The 12,279-nt window shown below is 38.2% G+C and overlaps 1 long non-coding RNA gene across 1 annotated transcript; it reads left to right on the top strand.

Moving 5' to 3' along the window:
* Positions 1-337: 337 nt before the first annotated feature.
* LOC131947523 (uncharacterized) lies at positions 338-2,441 on the top strand. The gene is made up of 3 exons (XR_009387903.1): positions 338-491; positions 1,714-1,778; positions 2,332-2,441. It is a non-coding gene; the product is annotated as an uncharacterized LOC131947523 (long non-coding RNA).
* The last annotated feature ends 9,838 nt before the right edge of the window (positions 2,442-12,279 follow it).

Below are 12,279 nucleotides of genomic sequence, written 5' to 3'. Positions count from 1 at the left end.
TATATATATATATATATATATATATATATATATATATATATATATATATATATATATATATATATATATATATATATATATATAGGGGTCCATGGGAGGGGTTATAACCCCCTAGCCCCTCCCCTTGCTTACGCTACTGGGAATAACTGTAGGTGACAAAGATTCTCGGGTAGCTACATCACATAGTGACGCACTTTTAACATTACGGTGCGCATATAATTGGAAAAAAAAGTTTGAACATAGAAATCTTGGTGCAAAGGAAATTTTAAAAAAAGTTTGCGAAAAATAAATAGATTTTATTTTCTTTTAATTTTATTCCAACGTGAGTCAACTTTAATCAAGTGTATTAATTTGTTTTAATGGAAATCTGAATAATGAAAAAAAAAATTCAAACACTCCATAATGAAAAGCGATTAAAGAATAGATCGTTAGTGTACTGAATTCTAGACCACGATCTACAAACTTGTAGACATTTGTACATTTTTATCGAGGTAGGCGAAACCAATTTTAATAATTTGATTTAGATCTAGACTAGATTCTAGATCTAGATCTAGATCTAAGTTTAAATAGCTAGGTCTTTCAACCCGTTTAAATAGCTAGTTCTTTCAAAATATACAGGTAAAAATATTAGAAACAGAGCCATGCATCTCTTCGCCCCCCCCCCCCCCCCAAGAGACACCCCGAAGGAAAAAGTCTGAAAGAAACACTGATTAGGAATGGCAACGGCTGCTTTATAAATTTATGATTTCTTAGTGATTAAAACCTCGAGAACTAATTGACTGTATAGATTTTATTGGATAGTTACAATAACAAGAGGAACGGTGTTTTTAATTGCCGAATGTTGAAGTTTTGTTCGTACGTAAAGAATAGGAGCAGGAAATAATATCGCGTCGAGTTGTTTTACCTACTGTTTAGGATTAATATAGCGCAATGGTTAAGGATAGATTTAGGGTTAGGGTGATGTGTTATGTACGCATAAAACAAGAACCGAATTTTTCTTTTCATATTTCTTTTTTTTTTAATGCGTGCTTTTAATTTTTTGCATTAGTTGGTGTTCGTATTTTATTTATTCTAAGGCGTTTTCAACTAATATTTTTTTTTAAATCCACATTTAATTGTATTGAATGTTTTTTAAATTTTTTTTTTATCAAATGAAGCTTCAATATACTCCAGTAACTGGGTTTTCATTTAAATTTCACAATTTTTTATTTAGGGTTCATCCATAAATGACGTCACGCTTTATTTTACGATTTTTTACCTCCCCCCTCCACTCCGTCACACAATGTCACATAAAGCCAGTACCCCCCCCCCCGTAAAATGACGTCACACTTCAGCCTACAACCCCCTTCAAAATTGCAGTTGAATTTCTCATAAAACATCGATATTTTTCCTAAATCTTGTCGGCTCTATGTCAACATAGAGTATTTTAATCAATTCCTTTTATAATTTATTAAAAACAGTTTCCTAAAACGCAAAATAACGGTAAACATTCGTTTTTATAATGCAAAAGTGTGACGTCACACCCTCTGAAACCCCCCACCCCCACCCTTCCCAATTAATCACACACCGTAACAAAATTACGGACCACCTACGAGTGTGACGTCATGTATGGACAACCCCTTTCTTCTATGTCTGGGTGTGTCTGTTCCCTTTATTCCAGAAAGTTCTCTTGTTACACTGCACGATAATGTTGTATATCTTTCCCCGCCACAGAATGTTCCTGTTTAGCCTCTTGGCCTTTCTACTGTCAGTTGGTGAACATGAGCTGAGAAATTACGGTAAGGATTAGCAAACATTGGAAGGACATGAGGACACAGGTAGCTTAATATACGGTTGTAGTGTAGGACGGGGGTGGTCGGAGCTTATGACTGCTAATCCTAACGTCTCGAGTTCGAATCCCGGGTGCGTGTGAGTAGAATGTTCAAATGCATATAATATATATATATATATATATATATATATATATATATAGCCTATATAAATATATAAGTATATACATATGCATATGCATATATACATATATACATATATACATATATATATATATATATATATATATATATATATATATATATATATTTATATATATATATATATATATATATATATATATATATGCATATATATGTATATGCATATGTATATACTTATATATTTATATAGTCCATATATATATAAATTATATATATATATATATATATATATATATATATATATATATATATATATATATATATATATATATATATATATATATATATATATATATATATATATATATTGATTTATAACGTGTTATTGTAAACTATTTTATATTTATTTTGTATGCAGACGTGAACACAACGCTAGGGTCACATTTTCTTTTCGCATTTTCCAAGTTGTTTGCTGAACGTAAGGACGTGTTCTTCTTCCTCTTCTCGTTATCTGCCACGGAAATAGAGGCAAGCACTTCCTGTTTCCTTTTGTCTAATGACGTTCTTCCTGTTTCCTTTTGTCTAATGACGTTCTTTCTGTTTCCTTTTGTCTAATGACGTTCTTCCTGTTTCCTTTTGTCTAATGACGTTCTTCCTGTTTCCTTTTGTCTAATGACGTTCTTTCTGTTTCCTTTTGTCTAATGACGTTCTTCCCGTTTCCTTTTGTCTAATGACGTTCTTTCTGTTTCCTTTTGTCTAATGACGTTCTTCCTGTTTCCTTTTGTCTAATGACGTTCTTTCTGTTTCCTTTTGTCTAATGACGTTCTTTCTGTTTCCTTTTGTCTAATGACGTTCTTTCTGTTTCCTTTTGTCTAATGACGTTCTTTCTGTTTCCTTTTGTCTAATGACGTTCTTTCTGTTTCCTTTTGTCTAATGACGTTCTTCCCGTTTCCTTTTGTCTAATGACGTTCTTTCCTTTTGTAATGACGTTCATCTTTCTGTCCTCGTTATCCGCCATGTTAATTTATTTTTGGTCAAATAGTTGCTGAGCAAGGCTATACCATAACCGCTGGTAAATCTAATGAGATCCCATAGAATCTAAGACATGCCTGTTTCATAACCACCTTGGCTGTTCCCACTGGATTAGACCAGTGTTTTTCCAGACTTTTTTTCTTCGGGGGTGTGGGAGCACTTGAAATTTTGGGGGGGGGGGGGGGGAGGGGGCGGACTAAAATTTCCAGGGAGGGGGAGGGGGACACTGTTAAAAGTATATTTCCTATATAAATTCCATTTCGTTCGGGGGGGGGGGGGGGGTGGTAGACTTTCTTCGTGAGAGTGGGGGATTTCTTTTGGAGGGGGGGGGGGGCGGTAGACTTTCTTCGTTGGGGGGGGGGGGGGGACCCCCGAAGAAATCACTGGAAGAAACTCTGAATGGCACCAAGACTTGTGAATTAACAAATTATCCCCCCTCCCAACATCCCTGGCCACAAATCAGCAACAACAATTGTCTTGTCTAAATTGTCTCTTTGAACCATCCGTGTATTTGTCCACCCCCTGCTGTGTACCCTGTAGTTATATCCTACAACTGGCTACGGATGTTCACCTGAAGTTAAATGTGGACTTTTTGCACTAGGTTGTCATCACGACGCCCTGGGGGGAGGATGCTTCGTTCAGTGAGCAAAGAACTATTCGTCGTCTGGAGGTGGTGACATACCAGCTGTCGATGGCTTACATGTGAGTTCGTGTGGTCGAATGGTCAAGTGATTGACTGCTAACCCGCAAGACTCGAGTTCAGATCCACCCAACTCTGATAGGTAGCTGACTAATTGACAGATGCGAATTTTGGTGTGGTCGAGTGGTAGAGCGCTTGACTGCTAACACGAAAGTCTAGAGTTTGGATCCCAGGCCTTGAATCCATCCAACTCTGATGGGTACCTGAATCATTGACATGTGAGTTAGAATCTTAGTGTGGTCGAATGGTCAAGTGATTGACTGCTAACACGCAAGTCTCGAGTTCGGATCCACCCAACTCTAATGGGTACCTGACTCATTGACATGTGAGAAGTGTGGTCGAATGGTAGAGCGCTTGACTGCTAACACAAACGTCTCAAGTTCGGATCCGCCCAACTCTGATGGGTACATGACACACGTTAGGGAAAGTACAACTTTGTGCTGAGCACTCTATCCCTTCATATACCGAAATCACTGAAACAGATGAACACTTCTTTATCTGAATCATGAACCGTAGCGTTTAGAAATTTACTCTGTGCTTCCTTATTATCGGCCAATTCTGTTTCTTCTGACGTATATCATTTGTATCGCTGGACATTGTTCTGTATTTTAAAGATACATCTCTTGCTTAAAAATTCTGGAACTTACCAGAAGCCAAGAAAGAGTAGGGCGTAGTGAGGGAAGGAGGCGCTACATTGATTGTTCTCCCGGTGTGCGGGAATCAGTCGCTTAGTTTTCGGAGATTTACCCTTTTTTAAATGTAAAAAGCACTTTAAAAAATTGAAGTTGAAAATTAGTCTGTAAGTTGGGTCTGACTAGTGCTTGGGCAATGGTTAGAATAGCGATACAAGAGAGGAAAAACACTGTCAATTTATTCCGAAGACGCACGAAGCAGCTCTTCGCTTGACAATGTAAAAAACAAAAAATGTCATGTCGCTCTAGGTCCGACGTTGAAATCGGCACCAAGTACAGCTACAGGATAGAAGGTCAGGGTCAGTTCGGCCTTATCGTGTTCCTGGCAAGCGGATTGTTCCAGGCCGACTCTTTTACCGTCCTGCCAGTCATCAGCTGGGGGAAGAAGTACCTGGCAGTGACATTCAAGTAAATTTTTTTATCAGATAGAAATTTTTTAGGGGCAGACTTCAGGGGAGTTATTTAAAATAAATTTTTAGGGATATATATATATATATATATATATATATATATATATATATATATATATATATATATATATATATATAAACAGTGCTTCATTTGTTAAATGAACGGTGCTGGTACTCTCTGATGGATTACCAATGACTTAACACTACGAGTGTGCGTGGAAAGCAGTTTTGCATTTTATATTTTAATTGTTATTGCGCGCATTTAAAAAAATCAGTTTTAATGAATTAATAATATGACAAATGAATAATAAACGTTAAAGTACAAGAAAAGAAATAATTTGTTCCTCACATTGAAAAAGGTGCAGGTACGCCGTACTGATGCGTACCGTCACAAATAAACCGGGAGTGATCTCCCCTAAACTTTCTCGAATATTCTTATATAAAATAACAGGGGATGGGAACTCGGGCTATAGACATGATTTTTAATCCATTTTAAATACTTAAAGTTTTAAAAATAGAATAAAATCTCGTAGACAAATTAATTGCACACCAAGTGAACGCGAAATAAAAAAGCGCATAATAGTGCGCAATATTATTATTACTTTTAAAATTTACATTAGTTTTTTGAGAAATCGGAAGTAGCGTAAAGTACTACTTCCAGTCAACGGAAATGACTCAAAATTTAATAGAAGGTAGAGAATTAGATCTTTTACTTACGTATGAAATTTCATTTATCTATCTGAAATAGTACTCAAGTTATAGGCTTTTGAAAAATTCAAAGTAGGAAAAGTACCACTTCCGGTTATCGGAAATCGCTCAAAAGTTGATACGGATCTACGATTTTGATAAAATACTTATATATGAAATTTCATCAACCTAGCTGTAACGGTACTCAAGTTATCGTGTTTACACACGGACACACACACACACAGACACACACACAGACACACAGACATACGGACAAGATTGCAAAATTATGTTTTTCCGTATCAGTGAGATGCAAAACGTCGAGATTTGCAAAAATCTCGATTTTTTTTTTTTGCACGATTACAAGACTTTCTCTATACTTCGTATATACGAGAAAGTAAAAAGCACTGAATATATATTCATGTATATATTTATAACTCTCTCTCTCTCTCTCTCTCTATATATATATATATATATATATATATCTATATATATATATATATATATATATATATATATATATATATATATATATATATATATATATATATATATATATACATATATATATATGTGTGTGGGTGTGTATGGGTGTGTGTGTATGTGTGTGTGTGTGGGTGTGTGTGTGTGGGTGTATGTGTTTGTGGGTGGGTGTGTGTGTGTGGGTGTGTGGGTGTGGGTGGGTGTGTGAGTGGGTTTGTGTGTGTGTGTGTGTGCTAGTGTGTGTCTTTTAACGATATAATTACATCGATTGTTATTACGAAATCGATGATCCAATAAAAAAAAATCTCAGTTAACTCATGAATTTTTAACATCTCTGTTCCACCGAGAATGTTTGTTTCATGAACCTCTTACCGCAGTGGTTCCCAACCTTTTTCGAGTGGCGACCCCCTTTTATAAAAAGTATGTGACCCGCGACCCCCATAGAATTAAAAAGCCGAAATTAGTATGGAAATTAATAAGCACTAAAATAAGATTTTCTAGTAGACTTTCAATATGAACTACTCTTGATAACTATTTTAATAGCATGAATAAAATTGCATACTATTCACTAAATCTTCGTGGTTAAGTTTTTAATTAAACATTTTTTTTGTTAACGCCAACCTATGTCATTATAATTATCTTCATTTTGTTTTTGATTTGTTTCTGCAAATCAAAGAATTCATCTTGTAATTCATCGGGAATGCTGGCAACATTAAGGGAAGAAGAGAATGGGTAATGCGTAAATGCAATTCTTCATTTTTCAGCTCAGAGAAATAGCGATGCAGTTCGTTTTCAAGAGATTCAAGATGCTCAGAAATCGCTTCTTTCAAAATTTTAATTATCTCACAATCAGATTCATCTACCACACCGCAGAGTTTCTCAAATTTACAATATTTCCAAGATTTATTTTATTTACCGATTTTGCAGCTTTGATAAAAATGCCCCGAGATTATCATGGAAAGTTGTAATATTCGTTCATTTTCCCTGAAGCTTCAGGTTAAGCTTATCTTGATGTTCGAATATATCTGCTAGGTATGATACTCTCTCCAACCACTCTATGTCGTTTTAAGTATACCAAAAAAGTCTTGTTTCCTTTACACTTCCAAGAACAATTTGATTTCATATTTCAATTAAAAAACACAATTAACAACATTTTGTTTGACAGCCAGCGTACTGTAGTGTAGAAGAGCAGAACCTCGTGATCTTTATTAATGTTTTTGCTCAGTTCTTTGAAGGCTCCAGATTTTATATAATTTACGACTTATACTAGCAATGGACTCTTGATGTCGATTGGTTAGGGCAGTGGTTAGGGAGCTAAATCTTTTCTACTTTCTGAAAGCCCGATTTTGAGATAAACATAGATGGCGCACCATCCGTACAACCCCCCATAGCCGTTCTAACCCATTTTAATCATCCAATTTCAAAAAAGGTATTTATTTTCTCCATGCTATCTTCACAAAAGAGCAACTCTTATTTGCTATCATCCGCATGAATATAGACACAGACCAGCAACTGCGAACACGAACTCACGTCTGTTGATTTATCAACTTGAAAAGCAAACAATGGTGAAAGCTTAATTTCAATAAAAATGTGTTATTTAACATTTACGTACATGCAGCGTTTGATGAGATTTTCTCCTATTGTTTTTTTTTTTTTTTTTTTTTTTGCTTGGCATTTTCTATCGCGACTTCGTTTGGTGCTTGCACTAATGCTGGTGAAAACTTCCTGTTCGATCAAATCTCTGGCGTTTGCAACTAGCTTCTTACCGAGGATAGAACTATATTTTTTGGTGTGTCGCGGCCCCCAGGTTGGGAACCTGTGTCTTACCCTAACAGATCTGATCCTGGAATTTTTTTCTCAGGTACTTCCCATCGATACAGGTGGTCACCAACGAAGGCCCCAACAACGTGGAGATACATTTGAAGATCACCGAGTCAGACCATCGGTACAGTTACGAAGGTTCTACGTATGGGAATGGGGACATTTTTAAATTCGTACTGCGAGAGTAAGTGTTACTCACACACACACACACACACACATACACACATAAAGGCACTCACGCAGGCACACATACACACGCCCACTCACACACACGCACGCACGCATACACAGGCATATAAGTATATATATATATATATATATATATATATATATATATATATATATATATATATATATATATATATATATATATATATATATATATATATATAGCCTGCTTCCTCATATTTCAAATTAATGTATTTCTTAACTGAGTAATTTAACCTATTTTTTTGCAAAATTTAACCATTATGAGACAATCCAGACTGAAATGTGTCCAAATTCATTTCAGTCCTGAAATAATCGAGTTTTAAAAATGTTTGTAATGCATATGTTTGCCAAAATTTAGAAAAGAAAAAATATATAACAGGCAAGCCGGTTAAAAGTATCTATATATATAATTCTCTTCTGGGAGACGTTAGAAAACAAGCTGCAAGCGCGCCTTGCAGTCCCCTCTCTTCCTCTCTATCGCTACCACCTCCCACCCCTACCCCCGTCACATGGTCTGGTGAGTTGTGGTTCACGCTAAATGTTTACATTTTACAATCGTAGAGCCGGGTTTAGTGACGCCTATTAGGGGCAGATTAATTAGTTTGAAACGATTTTAAACTTAGAGGAGGTAACTAAGAGGAAGCTTCTTTCACGGGGGGGGGGGGGGAGGAGGGGGGGGGGGGTTTAGTGTTTTAAAGCAAATATTTTCAGTGGCAGCATTGGTACTGTCGAATTCACAAATTATGAATTACTGAAAGTAGAAAAAAACAACTAAATAGCCGCGTATGATACACCGCGGTTCGACTCGTATAAAGTATTTTTAGGTAGGATTTTGGGCCCCCTAAACTGCATGCCCCCCCCCGCCCACGTCCCCCATTCCGCATTGCGCGGTCTGGCTGTACAAGTTTTTTTTTCTCCCCGGGGAACGACGCACTTAAATGTTAGTTGGAGACAGACGCTGGTTTAAAAAAATATATTTTCTCAATTAAATACTTTATCAGTTCGTTTGATTGGTGTGGGGTGGCGGAGGAGGGGGGGGGGGGGGGGGGCAGGGGCTGCGGTATACGTGCTCCAACACGAGGGAGGGGGGGCATAAAGAAATGTCTTGAAGCCGACAAATACCCGTGACAATTCACATGACGAGCCGTGTCTCAAGATTTCAAATGTTGATGTGTTGCGTCTTCTAATAAGCAAGGATTAAAATTCAGCTCTTTCCGTATACAGGCATGAGGCTTTCAGTTTTTCATTCTGCCCGGAACCACGGTCCAGGCACATCCCAGGAACGTTGACAGGTAATCTTTTTCTTTTGTTTCCCCGGGCGGAAGGGGTGTCTGTAAATAGGGCGTCACTCGAAGGGGTGTCTGTAAATAGGGCGTCACTCTTATGGCCGACCCCCACCCCCACCGACGTTTGTATTTTTTTTTTTGCCAACGTGTGCATGTTATGCAATACGTCTCTAATGTTGTATATCGAGTGTAAAGAGGACAAATACAGTGTGGTGATGTAATATGTATGAAAGGTGTATACGTGGAACGGATCACTGCGTGTGTGTATGTATCATGTAGTGAGATGCGAGGCCGGGTGTGTTGACGCTATGTTGTTGTACGGAGTGAACAAGGGTACAAGGGAAGCGACTGGTCGGGTGACAGTGGCTGTGTTGTGAGCGAGAGAAAGGTGGTGTGTAGGAATGAATGCGGTGGACAGTTGAAAGTTGGAGTAAAAGCAAACAGGTTGATGTGGAACTAGGTGGCGCGTTTGAAGAGAAATAAAGGATACTGTGATACCTTAGCCTCAATCGTGTTGGTTGTGCATTCTTTGAGATTTTGACACCCTCACAACAGTATCTCCGTAAGACATAATCTCCAGTGGAAACTATTATGTTTAAACATTCATAAAATATTCGCATTCTACTTTTCTGACATTGTACATGAGTGTTCTTGTAGATTGTATGATTGACAATATTAATAGAAATGTTCACCGATTTCACACAAAAAATGTAAATACTGCAGTTGTCCTCTATACACTCGCTATGTCGATGTATGTCGTTGGAGGTGGGGGTCTCAAAATATTGAACCCGTATATCGAATACTAATCCTTCTGAAACCTTTGATTTGGTTATGTACATAGAGTCAGCTGGCTTACGTGTGCTTACTTTCAATTACAAAATAAGACATCTATTTCTAATGAACATGGCCTTAAGGTAGAGCGCTAGGCTGCTAACCCGAAAGTCTTAAGTTCGAATCCGAAGGTGCATGAGTTCACTCAGCTCTGATGGGCACCTGACTCACGTGAGGGAAAGTTGTGTCGGCTGGCTAGAGTGCTGATGACACTATCCCTTCATCTGAAACAGATGAACTCTACTTTACCTGCCCTTTGTGTCTTGGGCTGGGAATAGATGATTATTCAGAGAATGTGTTTGCTGACGGGTAAAGGGGAGGGTTGTACATAGTACAGATTTGTGTGTCTATGTAAATGATATACAACGTTTTATGGAGTAAGGGGTTCCTCGTAAGTCATTATGTGTTTTATAAAACGCGAGCGAACCTTAATACAGCTAGATTTATCCTAGGTAGATGTGGAAGCAAGTTAAATTGTTTATTCATCAAGGGTCACTCATCGAAGGCGTAAAACCAATTGGAGTAATTAGCGGAGACTGCGCAGCACGCACAGAAAGATTTTTGTGCAACACTTGGAATGATTCAAATCAAATCGGCTCTAGTGACGTGGTTGTGGGTAGGTATTGAATGAAATTTGGTTCGAGTGATATAGGTTATTGGTAGGTATTGGACGAAATAAGACTGTAGTGGTGTGGTTGTGGGTATGTATTGGATGAAATTAGGCTGTAGTGGTGTGGTTGTGGGTATGTATTGGATGAAATTAGGCTGTAGTGGTGTGGTTGTGGGTATGTATTGGATGAAATTAGGCTGTAGTGGTGTGGTTGTGGGTATGTATTGGATGAAATAAGGCTGTAGTGGTGTGGTTGTGGGTAAATACTGGATGAAATTAGGCTGTAGTGGTGTGGTTGTGGGTATGTATTGGATGAAATTAGGCTGTAGTGGTGTGGTTGTGGGTAACTATTGGGTGAAATTAGTCTGTAGTGGTGTGGTTGTGGGTAACTATTGGATGAAATTAGGCTGTAGTGGTGTGGTTGTGGGTATGTATTGGATGAAATAAGGCTGTAGTGGTGTGGTTGTGGGTAAATACTGGATGAAATTAGGCTGTAGTGGTGTGGTTGTGGGTATGTATTGGATGAAATTAGGCTGTAGTGGTGTGGTTGTGGGTAAATACTGGATGAAATTAGGCTGTAGTGGTGTGGTTGTGGGTATGTATTGGATGAAATTAGGCTGTAGTGGTGTGGTTGTGGGTATGTATTGGATGAAATTAGGCTGTAGTGGTGTGGTTGTGGGTAACTATTGGATGAAATTAGGCTGTAGTGGTGTGGTTGTGGGTATGTATTGGATGAAATAAGGCTGTAGTGGTGTGGTTGTGGGTAAATACTGGATGAAATTAGGCTGTAGTGGTGTGGTTGTGGGTATGTATTGGATGAAATTAGGCTGTAGTGGTGTGGTTGTGGGTAAATATTGGATGAAATTAGGCTGTAGTGGTGTGGTTGTGGGTAAATACTGGATGAAATAAGGCTGTAGTGGTGTGGTTGTGGGTAACTATTGGATGAAATTAGTCTGTAGTGATGTGGTTGTGGGTAAATACTGGATGAAATTAGGCTGTAGTGATGTGGTTGTGGGTAAATACTGGATGAAATTAGGCTGTAGTGGTGTGGTTGTGGGTATGTATTGGATGAAATTAGGCTGTAGTGGTGTGGTTGTGGGTAAATACTGGATGAAATTAGGCTGTAGTGGTGTGGTTGTAGGTAAATATTGGATGAAATTAGGCTGTAGTGGTGTGGTTGTGGGTAAATATTGGATGAAATAAGGCTGTAGTGGTGTGGTTGTGGGTATGTATTGGATGAAATTAGGCTGTAGTGGTGTGGTTGTGGGTATGTATTGGATGAAATAAGGCTGTAGTGGTGTGGTTGTGGGTATGTATTGGATGAAATAAGGCTGTAGTGGTGTGGTTGTGGGTATGTATTGGATGAAATTAGGCTGTAGTGGTGTGGTTGTGGGTAAATATTGGATGAAATTAGGCTGTAGTGGTGTGGTTGTGGGTAACTATTGGATGAAATAAGGCTCTAGTAAAGAGGTCTTCTTGTGTTTCTGGCAGAGATGCTGATGCCGGTAGAGACGTACGGCAGGCAGTTCATCTCTATCGACATCATTGGGAGGCAGACGCCGGGGGAGATGGTGGTGGTGGCGGCTGAGCCCCACACGACGGTG

Source organism: Physella acuta, unplaced genomic scaffold, assembly GCF_028476545.2.
Source record: "Physella acuta isolate Inbredline_101_S28 unplaced genomic scaffold, ASM2847654v3 ptg000057l, whole genome shotgun sequence".
NCBI classification, from domain to species: domain Eukaryota; kingdom Metazoa; phylum Mollusca; class Gastropoda; family Physidae; genus Physella; species Physella acuta.
The sequence above is the reverse complement of the archived record's forward strand: the minus strand, read 5'-3'. Positions and strand labels throughout refer to the sequence as shown.